At 41.7% G+C, this 15,594-nt stretch overlaps 1 protein-coding gene across 3 annotated transcripts in view; it reads left to right on the forward strand.

Moving 5' to 3' along the window:
• The window catches only part of MOB2 (MOB kinase activator 2), a 109,597-nt gene that overhangs the window by 80,727 nt on the left and 13,276 nt on the right, over positions 1 to 15,594 (forward strand). The gene's annotated exons all lie outside the window — the stretch shown is intronic.

Here is a 15,594-nt window from a genome sequence, read left to right on the forward strand (position 1 = left end):
TTAAAGCAGAATGTTCTGATCACAAAGCGGCTGAGCTGTTGCTGGGACTTCAGCTAGAGGAGTTCGCTGAGCTTGAAGCAGCCTTGGTGGGAACAGCTGCTTAGATTTGCTCTTAAAAATGTCGCGTAGTGCAGTTGTTTGGATTTTTTTCCCCTGTTAAAAATACTTTCCCGTAGAAAACATTAATTTAAAGAATTGAGATTTCTCTTTCAGCTTTTTAACAAGTTTAACGTCCCTTCTTTGCATTTTTGGGGGGCAGCGTGTCTATAATTCAATATGGTGTTACACAGCTGGTCATATCATAAAATCCTTTGGCCAGCGACTTGCTATTCATGATGTGAACCTTTTGAAGTTTTTGGTAGCTGTTCTATTGGCAGCACTCCCAGATGTAAATAGATGGGAGCCTCTGTAGGGAAGAAGTGCCAATCCTTTTGTTAAGCATCTATGGCAGTTTATTTTAAACTATAGGTAAGTTCCTCTGAACTTAAAAGTGAAACATATATTTTTAATTTGATCAGTGCACACTTTTTAAAAAATGGAACATTAACCTCAGCCTTTCTTCTCTTACTGGAGTACGTGCAGAAATTGTGCATAATTTTGCTTTTCTTCTGAGATTGATTTTCGATGTGTACTACAAAACTGCTGTGAAAACAGGAAAATATTGTTGTCACACATTATGAAATGTTTTGGACTCATGAATTAATGGCACAACTTTATTTTGTTGAGCTGTTGAGCTAGATGGGAGTGATTACTGTTTTGTAGTTAAATGTTCTTTAATGTGTCTTTTTGTTCTGGGTTATCTCCTTTGCTCATGGTTAGAGAGAAATGTGAAATCACAAAAATTTTATTTAGATGCCATACTGGTTCTCTTATTTCTTCTCTTGAATCTGCTTCAGATGCCTTATCTGACCTTATGTATTTTACGTCATCTTGCTTTGTTCTGTAAAATATAACCTCATCCTATTCTGTGAAGAGCTCAGGCAGTGTGAAAGCACAGGCACTGGTGAGGAGCCAGGTAAAAACTACAACCGGTCAAAGTTTCCTTATTGCAGAAATGGGATATTAGTGCTTCAGCAAGTGTGAGCCCAGTCAGGGATGGTGGAAGAAGGAGCCACGTGGGACCTCATTTAGGCCAAAAATGGTGGCTTGTTGGTGACAGCTGGGATGGGATTTCTCTGAACAGAGGCACCCACAGCTGAGCTTTGCCCACCTTGTTAGTTGAAAAGAACAGGGCCCTTAAATGTCCTCTGTCTGAATGCAGAGGTGCAATGCCTGCAGTGCTAGAGTGACCACCTCACGGGGTAATACAGTCATAAGAAGTTAAATGAGATGCATCCCAAATTACTGTATTATCTTGCCATCTCTTTCAGAGGAAACATATCAAATACCACTTCTAAGCTTGGCCACCTGGAACTCCTGATTGAGCTTTCTGCAGTCTATACAATGCTAAACTCTGTATGGAGTAATTTTTCTTCTCTTGATCAGGCCATTGCCAGTGGCTTGGTGATGAGATCAGAGGATATCTTGCTTGTGCACAGCCTGCTGTTATGAGCAGCCCCTGCTGCATTTTAGGCCCTTTTCTGAGACCTAAGTGGGAGCTGTCACGGTCGCAGTTTCATCCCAGCCTTCCACAGCCCGCTAGAGAATTGCAGAAATTCACAATGGACAAGGGATAGAATGCCTGTGTTCACTCTAAACTGCCTCCACTCCGTCCCTCTCCTGCTTGTGAGTTACAAAGCTCCGGAGTTCTTGTGCAATAGTTAATCAGTTTGATTTCCTGCATAGCAGATTTGTTGAGCTATTTACGTTGAGTGTGAATAGTTACAACTCACACTCGAAGCTTTTAATGTGCAGGCTGCTCTCATTAGTAGGTGCAGCTCCTCCTGCCTGCTGGGTGCTGTGTGTGCCACACGTTAGCAGTAACAGCTGCCAGAGGAATCAATACACCGAGGAAACCAGGAGGGAGGTGTGAGGAAGCAGAGAGACTTCGTGAGAAGAGCAGTCCTGAGAACCTGAGAAGAGTTTCAAAGAGCGTGGGGGAAAGACAGCTGAACCAGAAAGGGGGAAAAAAATGTAACAAAAGCAACAGATGTGTTCTCAGTCTTTCTAATTAATGTTTTATGAAAGCCACGGTTAGGTTTATTGCTCTTTTAAATTACTAGTGATTCAGCTATGAAGAACTCTGGAGATGCTTGTATCTTTCATCATATTGGTTAGTAAACTGTGTTTAACACTTCAGGGATGGGACCAAGGCTGTGCACTTGTAATGATTAAAAAAAATTGAGACACCAGTAGAAAAGTGTCATCTCCCCTTTAAATTATTTGCAGCATAGCTGAGAAGTCCTTTAACATGGTGTTTAATTAGGGCTGTTTAATTTCATTTCACTTTGTATGTTTTTGCAATATGTTAATGTTATTTTTCCCCCTTTTCTGTAATGAATTGTGCTATCATTTAGCCCGTAATTAGAGAGGAAGAAAAACCTAAAATGGGTGCAGTTTTTTTGGTTTTTGTTATTTTGATTTCTTTGAGTTAGTGGTTTCTTGAGAGACATGGAAGGAGAAAGGGCGAAGAGTATCATGTCAAAACTTAGAATATTATTCTATTTTTTAGCATTATTTAATTAATTGTCCAAGTTTCTTGTGGCACCATGGATTCCTGTCAGCTTCCTTGCTGAGGTCTGTGTTTTACTGGCCTCAAGCAGCACAAGTGGAAGGAAGACTCAGGTTCCTGGGATCTCTCTCTTCTTTGTTCCCAGTGGGTAACAGAGCCAGCCATAAGCATTTTTCAGAGCCACACACTGCTGAGTTCAGGACAAAATGTTCGATGCCTGTGTCAGTGCCTGAGTCCTGGTGCAGATGCTCGAGTGTGTTTGCAGTGCTGTGACACTTTGGGTCCTGTGCTGGCAATTTTCAGAGGCTGTTCCCTGTGCAGCTTCCTAGTCTGTGTGTTTCCTTTTAAGTCTCCAGTGGAACTGAGTCCCCCTGGGATAGTTGACTTTTAATCAGGGATACAGAGGTAGGAAGGAGGAATGATGCAGGCTACAGAGTTGTGATGTCACTGTGTAATGTCTTTTGATAAATTACATTGTGGTTTATATCTACACACTGTCCTGGATGAGTGTGGAAATAGATAAGTTAAACCTCCACTTTCTCATAAGAGCCTCCCTTTTTTCAGAATTGTATGGGCACTGATTTGGATACCAACTAAAAATAAAACAACCAACCCCACTCTTTTTTGGGTAAGCGCTTTTCAAGAGTGTAGTTACTTGTCTTCAGTGATAGGGTGATAATGATTGTTTCATTTGGATAAATTAGCAAGTTTGAGTTGGCATTCTGGATGCTGCTATGTATTTTTATAGCCAGCACTCAAAAAGTTTTTGAAAAATTAGATTCCTTCTCTATTTCTCAAATCATAGCAAGATGAGGAAGAAACTAGTTTGATTTTGACATTTTATTCTGTTTTTCAGATGATCATGCAAGGTTGTCTTGTTGTGTTCATGAACCAGGACATAGTTGGGTAGGAGTAGAGAAGCTTCTTCTCTGCTGCTTGGACTCCCTTGGCTGCAGACAGTTGTTGTCAGTAATGCTTGTGTGTATCAGCAGGACTAAAGCAAATACTTAAACAATCAATCCTGTTTTATTCTAATTTAGGCAGAAACATTTTTCAATAATTTAGTCCGGTTCACAGTATTAGAACATAATTAGAGGAGCCTTGTTTAACACTAGCTAAGAAGGGAAGAGGATAGTATGCAGGCAAAGGGACTTGTAGGCAAAATGCTCTTCAGAGCCACGTTGGCTATTTTTATCCTATTCTTTTTCTTTCTCCCTCCCACAATTTTCCATTGTACCAAAATAGTTCAAAATGTTTGGTTCAGGGCAACTGACATCACTAGTTGTCACGCTGTGTCCTGCTGAATATTTCTGTAACAGGAGCTGATTCCTCATACAATGATGGCCTTTTGGGACTCTCAGCTGCTCGGAAAGGACTGGTGACACTATGGGGCAGTAACATCTTGTGCTTTGGCAAGGGCTGACCAGGCAGGAGGGACTCTGGTGGCTCTTCTTTGTGAATGGGAGCATGGATGTGCTTGTGGAGATTGCTCTTTGACACAAGTGTCCTGTCCTCGGGACAGAGCTGGTGACAGGAGGCAGGCCTGGGTGGCACTGCCAGCCTGATGGACTCATCTGTCTGGGATGTTCCTGTTGGAGAGGTGGCTCTCCCTGTGTGTGCTGGGTGTTCCCAGCATACATAGGTAGCAAAGTCTCTTCTGGCTGTAGACACAAAACTTGTAGTACTCTGCTTGACATTCAGTCCCCCAGGAAGCTGTCAGATACCTCAGGCAAAGCCATGTCTTGACTGGGGCTCTTGCTGGAGCTCAGGACTTGGAGCTGTGCTCTGCAAAGATGCTGTGTCTCACAGATGGGTCCAGCACGCCAGGCACTCCTCTGTTTTTTTGGGATAATCCTCTGTGAAACCTTTGTGAACGTCGCTGAACCATGTACAGTGTATTACCTTAATGAAGAACTTGGTGTCTTTCTTCAGAGGTATTTACAGCATGGAGTTGTATTTAGGTTATGTGTTCCACATCCTGTGAAGCGATAGCCAGAGGGAGAGCACTGCTAAAATTCTCTATGTCGAAACAGCCCTCGAAGGTGTCTCCAGAGCTCGTACAGAAAGGGCTCCTGGCCAAGGTTTAATAGCATTTTCCTCTTGTTCAGAGGTAAAAGTATGCTTGCTTCTTTTTTTACTGAAGATGCCTCCTGGCCACTTTACAAAGAATAGGTTTGACTATATCCTCAGACTTGTGAAATTATTCACCCTTCTTTTATCTTATTTTCTTGGTATGCATATAGGATTTGTTCCAGATTTTAGCTGCTTGTTTCAGTCTGGAAAATTATTTCATTTATATGTGAGCAAAGTATGAGTGTGCAGCATTCATCCTTCTGGGAGTTGACTACAGTTCCTGCTTTGTCTCTTTTTTTTCCTGTGTTGCAATAGCCCATGTTTCTGGTGCTGCTGTTTTTGCGAAAGTTATCTATTTCACACAATTTCTGTCTGCTGTTCTCTGGGATCTCAAATGTCTGTGCACTCCCAAGACCTTTACCAGGTAGGTTTTTAGGAGGAAAAAAAAAAGTCCTCTGTAGAAGAGCTTTTCTTTTGCCATTCTTGATTTTTTTTGAAGAGGTGCAGTGTTAGGAATGTGATCTTCTATCAGTTGTCCTCTTTCTAAGATGGCTAAGGCAAAATCTATCTGTTCCTCTATCGTACATCTCTCTGTGACTACACCGAAATTGAGTTTGTTAAAACGTTATTTTGTTGAGGGGAATTTTAAAATTCTTTTCTTAATCCCTGGTGCTGTGGGGTTCAAAAGAATCTTAACTAAAACTCCAGCAAATTGCTGTCAGAGCAGAGATGTTGCATTTCTTTTAAGAGCTGCCAGCACCTAGTTTCTGGAAAGGGGGTTGGATATATGGATTAACCCTTTATTCCAGCTTTCTGAAGAACAAATCTTCTTCTTTGAGTGAGTGGAGCCCATTAGCACTGAAGCCAGGTTGCTTGAGTTCGTCAGAAAATTCTGCTCTGTTAATTTTTCAAGTTCTTTTGTGTCTGGTACAGAAATAAGTTTAGAAGTGCTTTTGCTCAGACAGCAGGAACACGTGGTAGCAGATGCTCCCCAGGTGAAAGGAACATTGTGGATGTCTGATGATGTCTGATGATTCCTTTTATTTTAAAAAAAAGAAAAACCAGCAGTGAGTGCAGCTGTCCTCAGAAGGGCAGGTAGTGGCACAATATTAAAATTCTTAGCTTAGTGTCTGGAAAAAGTAGTACTGGCACACCACCCAAAGTACATGGAGTTACTAAAGAAGGAAGCTTGGGTCTCTTCATTGTTGGTTTGTGTAACTTCTCACAGAGGTGGGATGACATGAGGTGCACCTTGCTGGCTCCACTCACACCCAGACAGCCAGATCTGCTCTTCAGTCCAATGTGTGTACACATCCCAGGCTCAGAACACCAAAGCCTTACAGGGAAGGTGCTGACTGTCAGCAAGATGCATTTAGCACAACAGGGAAAAGGAAAATTCTGATAAAGAGGCTTTGCTGATTCCTTCTTTTACAGAGTTCCCAGTTTTGATATGACTGATAAATTTCTTTAGAATTATGCAGGGTAAAGATAAAGCTTAGGTCGTGAGACCACATTCTGTGTGGGACAGAGGGGAAGCTGTATTATCTCTCAACTGAAATAGTTATTTTTCTGTTGCTTTGCAGCATAGAAAGGTTTCTTCATGTCTAGGTGTATCATTCAAATCAGTACATTTTAAAATCCACATATAACCATCCTTTGCTTGGAGGAATGACTGAGATGCAAAAGCTGGGGCAGAAGTGTGGCTTCACACTGGGTTTTGAGGAATGTCTCAGGTGTTGGTCTCAGCTTCTGTGAACTTATCAGTTGCAAATCCCACATGAACAATTAAAGATCCCTTTTGTCATTTGCTCATGCAGCCAAGGGAATGAAACAACATCAGTGCACAACTGTGCATCTAATTTTAGTATTTGTTTTTGAAAAGACTAGTTTTCTTTAACCAATTCATTGGTTGTGCTTTCAGCATTTAATCGGAAGACTGCATGTTTATTTTAACAGCTTCTTGGAGGTAACACTACAAGTTTGGTTATATCTATGGGTTTTGTCTGTAAAGGTGTTTCTACTTGCTTTTCAGTCTCCTGTGCTGTATTTGGAAAAGTAATAAATTAGGGTTGGGAATCACTGCTGTCCCACTAGCTAATTAACAGTGATCTAACTGTACCAGTAATTAAACTATTTCCCACCCTAGTATTTTTTTTTCAATCAGTCATTCAGATGTTCTTTACTTCAGCCTATGAATCCATAGTTTGTGTTTTAAATAGATTTTTTCCTTCCTCTGTTGTACAGAAAAGCTACAATGTGATGTTTTCTAAGAAATTCTGAAACAGCTGTGTGCTGTTGTTGACAAAACTGAACAGAGCATTGCATCATTCTCTGAAAAAATCTTTAAAAATTAACTGCATGGTTACACTAGTGAAAGTTTGTACGTATCATTTGTTAATGAAAGTTACCTAGTTAAGATAATGCTTTGATTCCTTTTCCCACTGACTTTCTGACCCTATGAGGAGACATACAGTTTATGCCTTCTATGGACTTCAATTTTTAAGTTTAACAAGATAGTTCACACTAAAACTGAAAGGCCCTGCTTCTCCTCTCAGGATCTGGTCTAAGACATGCCAGGAGAGATTGGATTTACCTGAATTGACTTGGGATTAAATTAAAGCCTAAATATTAACAAAAAGGGGGGAAAAGAATTTTTGATCTCTGCCATTGAGAACTGACCTTGACCCATAATATTTCCTAATGAATAAACATCCTTCCTTATTAAAATGCTGTGGTTAATTTAAAGTGTAAGAGATGAGTTTGTGGAGCTTGATACAGAGGATGAAAATTTTAGGTGCGGCTGCTTTTGCACATTGGTATTTCTTTGCCCAGCCTGCTCAATAACTTGTGGCTGGTGGGTGATTGAATTCCCCCCAGCTGTGTCTCGATGCAGCAAGATGCACATGTGTGTGCTAGTACATACGCTTTAAAAGTGAGGCAACAGGTGCAGGCATGCAAAATTGCTTATGAAGAGTGAAAAACGAGTTAGGTTTTTTATTTTTCCCCCCGTTCTGTCTGTCTGAGTTTATCCTGTGTACTGAGGTTCCTGCAAAGAAAGCAGAGATGTTTGAAGTAGCTGTGTTGATACCTGTGTTTCCATGTGCACTCTGAATTGTGGTGTGCCATAGCACATTTCTGTCTCATTAAAGCACATTTTTTTAGATGGAAAGCAGACAAAGTTTATGTGAAGGTTTCAGCTGTTTAATTCCTGCCTACTGTGTGCTATAGGTGTCATTTTCCAATTGGAATTGTAGCAGGAAGGCAGGTGCTGAGCTTATTTTCAGTCTCTTCCCTACAGAAATAACTAACTTGTCCTTCTGATACAAGACACCTTTTGTGCCTAAATAGTTGTAATTTCACACTGCAAGTACAGGACACTATATGGACCCATCTTTAAAACACAGTATGTGGGTAAGCTTGACCTCCATATCTACCGTGATTTTGCTCTTGCAGGTTTTCTTTAGGCTACAGTGGTGCATGAGACTAGTCTGTATTGTCAGATAATTTTTGGTAGTTGTGAGACAAAGAGAGCTTGCAAGGCAAGACAGCAGTGAGGAAATGAAACCATTTTTTACAAAGACAAATTTGTCTGCACCCTGGTACTCTCTGAACAGAACGAGCTGTCTGCATTTGTATATCTTGGGCTATATAGCAAGAAGTCTGCTGAAGCCAGGTTGCCATGGTGAAATAATTCCCAGCAATTAAAGCAGTTCCATCCTGAAAAGCAACTCTGTGCAAGCCATGTTGTGAAATCCCACATTTACAAGGCCGTGAGGCTTCCAAATCAAATTTGCTTGGTTTAGAAATAAAAAGGTAGCTTTGCAGTGTTCCAGCTCTACAAACTTCATCAGGGTTGGGACATAACAGTGCCTTCAGTGATTTATGTGCTCTGGTGGTGAACTCCCTCCCCACAAAGGTGCACCACAGGGTACTGGATGTGCTCATCTGGAGATAACAGGGCTGCATCACAGTAGCCAGGAGGAGCAGTTGCTGCCAAAACCTGAATTTAATAATGACGTAAAAGTCAAAATAACTCTGTGTTCCAATAGGAGATTAGAGGATAATAAATCACTGATTAAATTAGTAGACGTATCAGAAGAGACACAGGGAGTAGATTTTAATTGAGAAATTTTTGTGGTTTTATTACAGTACATTAAATTTTTATTTCAGTTTGGAGAGTTTAACAACTTCAAATGAGAGATAAAACTTTTTTTTTCCATTACATTGTTTTTCCTTGTTCTCTGCAGGTAGCGTTTCTGGCCTTCAGAGTTTCAAATTGTCTGCTGAAAAAATACTGCTCTGAATATAATAACATACCTGACAGATCTATATTTGTCTTCCCCAGAGTGAAAAAGGTGTTAAAAGCCACTCCAAAATTTGCTTTCATGTCTTGGTGCAGATCACTTGTTCTCAAGGCTCTGTGGGTGACCTTTCTACTGCAGCACATGTAACAACCAGGCTCTGCCGTGGTCTGCTTTCAGTTGAGAGCCAATTTTCTCCTTTCTCCGTGTGTTTTAATTAGAGAAATGTAAGGTATGCTGTAGATCCCTGCCTTGGACTGCAGTATTTTTTGTTTTAGAGAAGGAACTATTTATCTTTTCTGGTTTCCAAAGGTCCTTGGAGAACTAGCTGAGACGTAAACATTCCCATGTGCAGATACCTGTGCTGAAATGAATCCGGGCCCTGCTGTGTGGCTGTAGTGTGGGGGTATATTTACCAGTGGAGGATGATCAGGAAGCATTTGTGTTGCTTGAATACTAATGGCATTTTTCCTCTAAGGGCGGCAAGGATACCGGAGCATCCTTATCTTGGTATTGTGTATGGGCCTGATGGGTTTGGAGTGTTTGCCTTAGGAATGAAATGAGCTGTGTGTTTAACAAGACAAAGCCCAGATCAGAGCTCCAGCCTGCATTTTCAGCTGATGAATGGCTGGGCAGAGATGTCCTAAAGAGTCAGCATGGGGTGGCCTCTCCTGTCTCCACACCAGGATCTGCTCTGAGTGCCATTCCAGGGGAGGAGGAATTACAAGCACAGGAGAATATACTGTGAGATGCCTTCTCAAGCAGGGATTTGGGGTTTGCCCTCTTTCTGCTCAGTTTTGGCTTCCTTTCAGACAGTTTGCCAGCTGGAGACTTAAAAACAACAAAAACAAAAGCCACCACTCCATGTCATTCCCAGGCTCAGGACTTGGGCACCTCTGACTCAGCGCTCTGCTGTGTGGTTTGTTCTAAGCATTGAGTAAATCAATTGTTACAACACTTAGTCTGTGACCTGCTGAATCTCTGTTACCACAGACTTTATTTGGCTCCATGTAGAGATGTTGAAAATAGGAAAAATTAGTCCTTTTTATTTCCTATTCCAAAAATTACCAGAAATCTGGATTGTAGTAAATTGCTGAAGAAAAGAATCTTGCTGAGCCCTTGTGCTGGTACCTCCTGATTGGGATATGTGAGGGCTTTTTGCCACCAAGGTAAAAGAGAACATTTCAAAATGAAGAACAACTGCATATTGCTTGGGTAATTTTCTTTTTTCTAGTGAATTGTTTCATTTAAATTACATCACGGGCTCCTAGAAAAAAATAATCTGTTTCCCATTGGACATGGCTTCCCTGGTGTCCCAGTTGTGTTATCTGGAGGGGAACCTGGAGAGGGCAAGGACTATGCAGTCAGGAAGCTGGAAACCTCTGTTCAGTCTGGGGGAGGAGTTCTGGCAGGTAGGCCCAGGGAAGAAAGGGAACTCCAGTGCAGCGTGTTCTACCACAAGAATGCACTCTGCACATTTTTGTAGCGTTAGCTGAGCTGTGGCGTGCCTGGCCCTGCCTCTGCAGCCATTCTTCCCAGAGCTGCATTGGAGACAAGGTGGGGGACCCTGGCAGTCTCAGCAGGGGAGGTAGTGTGCCTCTGACACACCACTGTGGGCAAACACTCAGCTTGTGCTGGGAGGTGATGTACCAGGGAGGTAAGAAGAATCATAGCTGCTTGGCTTGGAAAAGACCCTTGGGGTCATTGAGTCTGCCATTAAACCATATCCACATGTCATAAATACTTCCAGGGATGGTGACTCCACCAGTTCCCTGGGCAGCCTGCTCCAGTGCCTAATAACTCTTTGGTGAAGAAATTTTTCTAATACACAGCCTTGAGGCCATTTCCTTTTGTCTTGTCCATTTTGACCTAGGAAGAGACCATTTCTTGCTGCAACCTCCTTTCAGGTAGTTGTAGAGTGGTAAGGTAGCCTGAGGCTCCTTTTCTCTTGGTCACACAAGCCCAGCTCAGTCAGCTGTTCGCTGTAAGACTTGTGCTCCAGCCCCTTCACCAGCACGTGGGTGGGGAGTCCTACAAAAGGGCACAGAAAGGCCCGATGTACCAGACGTGGCATGGTGCAGGTGCCCCACGTTCTCCTTGCTTTTCCAGCAGCACCAGCTGGAGCTCAGTCTGGCCTTACAGAATGTTTTGGGCTTTCTGTTGAGAAGCAGCATTATGAAATAATGTTATGGCACTTGTCATCCTTAACATGCCTGCCATGCCTTGGCACCGACTGTTTACAGCAGAGCATCCGGAGGCCAAGCAAAGATTCCCTTTTAAGGCAAAGAGCCACTATGAGAATCCCGAAGAAAAAGTTTCCCTGGCATGTAGGGTACATTCTTCTTTCCTCCTCCTCTTAAATAAACTATTAGTAACTTTTAAAAACAGAACAAAAATGAAGAAGCAGGGCCAGCAATGCTGCCAAAGATGCTTTATGCTGCACAGCCCCCTTAGACCTGTGCAGCAACCAAGCCCTGGAGCTGACCCGGGGCAGGAGAGGGGAAGAATGAAGCTGAGGTCAGAGGGGTCTGTCAGAGACCTGTGGCAAGAGGAGATTGGAATGGAGACTGCCTTAAAAAGCTTGGTCTCCTTCCCTTCTGCAGCCTTGGAGAAAAGCACTGTCCGCAGCAATCTGTGAACAATTGCACTGAATGCTGCACTGGGATTTGGACTTGCTTTCCAACACCTTGCACAGCTTCCTTTCCCATGCTGATGTTCTTTTCTTTCCCAATCCTGAACGTGGATGTGTACATCCAGGATTTGTGTTCTGGGTGTGCTGTCACGTGGCATTTCCAGCTGAAGACTAAGCAGTGATCTGGGTTAAAACAGGACATGGGATTGCAGAAAAAGCCTCCAGAGGTGCTAATCTTGTGCTGTTTTAAAGAAAGAGGGGAAATACAAACATTATCTCTAGCAGTGTTCTCAAAGAAAGGGCAGCTTGACTGATGTTTGAAGGAAGCTGTTATTCCCCTTTTTGTGCATGCTGTACAAGTAACAAAGACATTGAATTACCAAGAAGGGATTTAAACTCCGTAACCCTTCTAAGTTTCCAGTTCTTGCTCTTAACTGAGGAGAAAAGGCAGTGGGCTGCTGGGTAGGAAACTGGACAGCCTTCAAGAGTTTGTTCCTGACCCGTAAGAACTGGCGTAACCTGCTTCTTCATTGTTCTTGTCACTTGGACTCGTAAATTTCAGCTCATAAAACTGTTTCCTTCCTGCTATGAATGGGTTCAGGACTCCCCTGCTTACGCAGAATGTTTGTAACCAGAAATTAACTGATAATTTCTTTCCAGTAAAGGGCCACATAAAAAGCCTATAAAGGTAAAAAGTATGTCTGTGAGCAGCTGACCTGGTTTACCTTACAAAGCTGTAGCCTTCTGTGCATGGCTGAAATCACTGTGTTTTTCCTTTCTGCAAAAGGGAGTACATTAGAGGGAGAGACTTTGAATATTGGAATTGTTTTGCCTTAATGTGTTTTACTCCCTCTTCTGTTCCACTCACATCCCCTTTGACTCCCTAGCCAAGGAAGGGAAGAGGAGAGAAGCTAAAATGCAAACATCCAGTACAGCTTTAATTCTGCATTCTAAGCCCTTATTCACTGAAAGAGTAAAAACAGTGTTCGTAAAGCTTGGCTTGAAGGACACTGCTACAATGTTGTCTTACTGCCTCTCTAATTTTGTCTTTTAAGAAACTAACCCCCATCCTTAGAGTGCTAAAACAGTAGGTTTTGGTAGGATTACTTCACTTTATAGCACTTCATATAGTGGTGCATGTTTTGAAACACACCACTTCAAAAAGAAATAAAAAAATTGCAGGATAAAAAAAATCAAAGCCCCAGATAGTTTGAGGTATCAGCTAGTTCAGTGTACTTGGAATATGGTGTTGCTGTTCCAGACAGTAATCTCTGTAAAAAGTTCTGATTGGGAGTGCACCATTTAAACCCAGACTTTTCTAGATTGTGAACTATACAAATCGTAAAGTGCAAGCTAAGTTACTAGAAAATGACCCCCATACCCTTGAGTGTAGTTTTTAATATAATTTTATAATATTTCTGTGGGCATCTTTGGTTTTGATGCTCCTTAAAACAGTTTTTTTCTTTTTTTGTAATTTTTTGCATGCATTGCTGTGGACTGCAGGGCTGTACTCTCATCAGCACTAATGGAATATGTCACAGCTGGAGTGGCAACAGTGGAGACTTGCTCTCTTCTGAATTTGTGGGGATTGCTAGGATTATAGCAGTTAACCTTGTGTAAGGCATAGGGTCAGTTGCTAAAAAAAGCCCACAAAATCCCACCAAATTAATCAAAAATATGTGTCTTTGGCCTGTAAGGTTCATGATCCATGGTGATTTTCATCCTCACAGTCTTGAGATGGCTTGTGAGTTTAGAAGTTTGTAAACAGAGACAGATTTGCCGTGTGAGACCTGTCAGACCTGTTCTGTAAATTTTCCAATGGAAATTGGAGTGTTTGAGATTTGGTTGGAATCTGAAACTGGTGCATGATCCAGAGGGAGTGATGGGAGTTTTGCCTGCAGCTCTGGTCATCACCACTACAGGCTTTTAAAATAACTTCTTTAACTTTCTAAAGTTACTCTTATTTCCATTTTAATATGCCAGACTAAAATGAGAAAACCCACTGATTACATGTACTTCCAAAAGAAAAAGTAAACAGCCATTCATCCCAAAGGACAGTTAGTTTGGTTTGGAGGATGGAGAAGGGGAATCAAAGTATTATCAGTTGTCCTTGAAGAGATTTCAGTTTCAGATGCAATTTAAGAAGCTGCACAGCTTGCTGGGGACAGCAAGAAATTATTTTAGCTGTGCTGGTTTCCTCTGAAAAAAAAGGAATCTTGAACTGGTAGAGATAATCTAAAATAGCATGGTCAGTTTAGGGAAGTTTGGCATTTAATAAATCATTTGTCTTCCCTCTGTGTGATCAGCCTCGGAATAAATCCTGTGCATGACCAGAGCCATGGATGCCTGGTACAGCTCCTAAGTGATGTGAACTACATCAGGTTATGAAGCACATCCACATTGGGATGTGGAGACACTAAGTCCCTGGTCCTTCAGGTAAATCAGACTGCTTCATGTGTGCTTCTTTCCAAGCAAACCACGTTGGTTTACACAGAAGCACATCTTTAGCATTTGTACCATGAATCAGCCTCGAACCTTACAGCCAGTCTGCTCTGAAATGGGGATAACACTTCCTGGTGGTATTAAAACTAAACCTTGATGGTGCTTTGAAGATGCTCTGAAGTGCAGGGTTTTTTAAACCAAGAAACTACTGAGCATCTGATCAAGAAGGAAATGACAGAGAAAGATTAGAGGAGGATCTTTATTAACTGACATGGGATAAGAAAGCAAGCTGGGAAATCGGCAATTTTCTTTGATCTTAACAAAGCAGTTAGACTAGGGGGAAAAAAAAATCATCAGTGGGCTGGCACTTGGTGGAGTGTCTTCTACCTGTCTCCAGCGAAATCCAGGCAAACTTGCAGCTGATGTGTGTTCTAGCTGGACACAAGGCTGAGTATGGCAGCCCTGCTACAGGAGCATTAGTGTTGTACAGTCTTGGCCTGGTGCCAGTTTGCTGAACCTTCTTCCAAGACTTCAGGCAAGCCATCTCTCTTCTGCCATTTCCCATCACTTTTCCCTCTCTGAAATTTATTTTTGGGTGTGACTTGGCCCGTGGCACCACGTTCAATTGAGTGCCTAAAACCAGAGGCAGACATAGCGTGGGTATTGTCTGCGGAATTAGTTTATACTCTGGTTTGCCTGTCAGTAAAAACTGTGGAGTGCTGTCTCATCTCTAAAGATGTTTCGTTCCTTAATTAGTATTTAAGTACTGATAGGCAGGACTTGTCTAAGCTGTGGACAGACCACCAAACTGCTGCATAACAGCTACTTCTGCAGCTGCTTGGGTGATACAGTTGATGTGGCATGAACATGTTAAGACAAATTTAACAGAATTCTCTGATTTTTGAATAAAGACTTGTGTAAACTTGAATCAGGACTTGAAGTGCCTATAGATGTGTTTTGAAAATTCTGCTCTTTTTGTGGTCTTAGATGACACTTAGTTATGTTTTCCAATAAACAGTCATTTGCAGGTGATGAATTTTGGTGTTTCCTGAATAGAACAGTAAAACTACTGTTCTTGACAATTTTTTGTATTTGTGTACTTTAAACATAAAGTGAAAGATTAAGAAAGATTAAGTTCTTCTTGGGTGAGAAGAACTCACAGAAAGGAGGTAATGGATGTTTCACTTCTTGCCCCTGGAGTTGAGTCCAGCTGGTGTTTTCTTAACAGGTTTTTGAAACAGCAGTGAGCTTGGATGTAGACCTGAGCAGGGGGAAGGAAGTTTATTCCTAAACTTTGCACTATTTTGTAATCCTGGGGATTGTGAATTAATGAGCTTTGGTTTATCAGGAATATGGAAGTATTCTTGGTTGATTCTTAATAATATGTAATTGTGTTTCTAAACCAGTTTTTTTTTCATACTGTTGTATGCTCCAGCTATGTAAATTTAAAAAGAAAATGCTTTACACTATGGGCCAGTATTGATAGTTCCCAAACTAAAGCCACAGTTTTAAAGCCTAGACTGAGCATGACTCAA

This window comes from Pyrgilauda ruficollis, unplaced genomic scaffold (genome assembly GCF_017590135.1).
Source record: "Pyrgilauda ruficollis isolate IOZ18807 unplaced genomic scaffold, ASM1759013v1 scaffold55, whole genome shotgun sequence".
Classification (NCBI taxonomy): Eukaryota; Metazoa; Chordata; class Aves; order Passeriformes; family Passeridae; genus Pyrgilauda; species Pyrgilauda ruficollis.